Below are 2,621 nucleotides of genomic sequence, written 5' to 3' on the forward strand. Positions count from 1 at the left end.
GTTCCGCATTCCTCATCAGGAGTTCTGCCGATGCCTCAACCATCGATGCCGATGCGCCCATCGGCGCACCAATCCATCCATCGATGCCCTCGCCTGCACCGGTGCCCTCGATGCCTTCATCGGTGCCTCCAGTACTCTCGATGCCTTCAGAGCCTAGACCAGAACCTTCAGGAATACCATCGTCCTGTCCTTCTCAGGTTCCTAGAGGGGCAGGTGCTGATCCCTATGACACCTGGACTGACGATTCATCTCAGGACACCGATGATTTACCATCGTCACCTTCTCCTTCTGAAAGTAGGAAGCGTTCTCCTCCAAAGGACTTGTCCTTCATAAATTTTGTGAAGGAAATGTCTGAATTGGTTCCCTTCCAATTACAGACTGAGCAAGATGATAGGCACCAAATGATGGAGCTGTTACAATTCCTGGATGCTCCCAAGGAAATAACCTCCATCCCTATTCACCAGGTTCTTTTGTATCTTCTCAAAAAGAATTGGGAACACCCTGGTTCTGTAGCCCCAGTCAACCAAAAGGCAGATACCACTTACTTGGTACAGTCAGCCCCAGGGTTCCAGAAACCTCAGCTGGATCACCAATCTGTGGTTGTAGAATCTGCCCAAAAGAGGGCACGATGCTCAAAACCCCATTCTTCTTTCCCCCCAGGTAAGGAGCAGAAATTCCTGGATGCCATTGGTCAGCGTGTCTTCCAGGGTTCAGTGCTCATCTCTCGGATCACCTCTTACCAGCTCTATATGACCCAATATAATAGGGTCTTATTCAAGCAGATACAGGACTTTGCAGAGTTTCTGCCTCAGCAATTCCAGGAACAGCTTCAAACCCTGGTACACAAGGGTTTTGAGGCAGGGAAGCATGAAATAAGATCCTCTTATGATATCTTTGACACTGCTTCCAGGGTATCTGCAGCTGCTATTTCTGCAAGAAGATGGGCCTGGCTTAAGTCTTTGGACTTGCGCCCTGAAGTACAAGACAGATTGTCTGATCTGCCCTGCATAGGAGACTATCTGTTTGGTGAACAGATTCAACGGACGGTGGCGGAACTTAAGGAGCATCATGAGACCCTTCGCCAACTCCCTCTGATGCCTTCTGAGTTTTCTTCCAAACAGCCATTCAGGAAGGATACTAAAAAGTAATTCTTCCGTACAAAGAAGTCCTATCCACCACCGTCTAGAACTCGTTCCACAAGACCTTTCCAAAAGGCCCAGTCTTCGTCAACCTCGGAAATAAAAGCCGCAAGCAGCTCCTCAGCCGGGCCCTGCTTCCGTGTTTTGACTCCTGCATAGAGAGCAGCAGCCAGCTTCCACTGCCTCAGATACCAGTGGGAGGTCGATTATGCTATTTCCACAACAGGTGGCACACAATCACCTCAGACCAGTGAGTCCTTGCCATAATCTCTCAGGGTTATCACCTGAACTTTCTCTCCATCCCACCGGACTCCCCACCTCTGCCGACGTGGGGCACATCCGACCACTCACCACTCCTGGAACAGGAGGTCTCCCTTCTCCTCCAGTCCAAAGCAATAGAACCAGTGCCCTACTCCCAACAAGGCCTATTCTATTCCCGGTACTTTCTAATCCCCAAAATAGCAGGCGGCGTTCGTCCAATTCTGGCCCTACGTGCCCTCAACAAGTACCTCCACCGACAAAGGTTCAAGATGGTAACCTTGGGTTCCCTCCTTCCTCTTCTGCAAAGAGGAGACTGGCTCTGCTCTCTAGATCTCCAGGACATGTACACACACATTGCGATAACTCCATCTCATCGCAAATATCTGAGATTTCTGGTAGGCCCCAAGCACTATCAGTACCAAGTGCTGCCATTCGGCCTGGCATCTGCCCCACGAGTCTTCACCAAGTGCCTCGTAGTAGTAGCAGCCTTCCTCAGGACTCAAGATGTTCGTCTACCCCTATCTAGACGATTGGTTGATCAGGGCTTCCACTCGGCAAACTGCTCTGTCGTCCTTACATCTTACCTTACACACTCTGATTTCGCTAGGATTTCTCGTCAACTACGAGAAATCCTGCTTAGTTCTATCTCAAACTTTGTCCTTCATAGGGGCAGACTTGGACACCCTTCAAGCAAAGGCATTTCTGCCTCGACAGCAAGCTCTCACTCTCATTTTTCTCGCACACCAGCTACAGTCTCAGCACGCTCGACTGCACGCCACTTCCTCATCCTGCTGGGACACATGGCATCCTCAATACTGGTTACCCCAATGGCCCGCTTGGCCATGAGTGGACGCTAAGGTCACAATGGACTCAATCCGTCCAACCTCTATCGACCATTGTACACATCACCGACCCACTTCGTCAGTCTCTAGACGGTGGAAACATCAGATCAATCCTCCTCCAGGCCTACCCTTCCGGCTCCAGACCCTCAAATAATTCTCACCACCGTGCTTCCATCCTCGGCTGGGGAGCTCATGCCGCCAATATTGCAAACACAAGGAGCTTGGTCTCCAGAGGGAACCAAACACCAAATCAATTTTCTAGAGCTGTGAGCATCAGATATGCTCTCAGGGTATTTCAGGATCACCTTTCCAACCAGGTCATCTTGATTCAGATGGACAACCAGGTGGCCATGTGGTACATCAACAAACGGGAGGGTCG

The sequence above is a fragment of the Rhinatrema bivittatum genome, chromosome 7 (assembly GCF_901001135.1).
Source record: "Rhinatrema bivittatum chromosome 7, aRhiBiv1.1, whole genome shotgun sequence".
NCBI lineage: Eukaryota > Metazoa > Chordata > Amphibia > Gymnophiona > Rhinatrematidae > Rhinatrema > Rhinatrema bivittatum.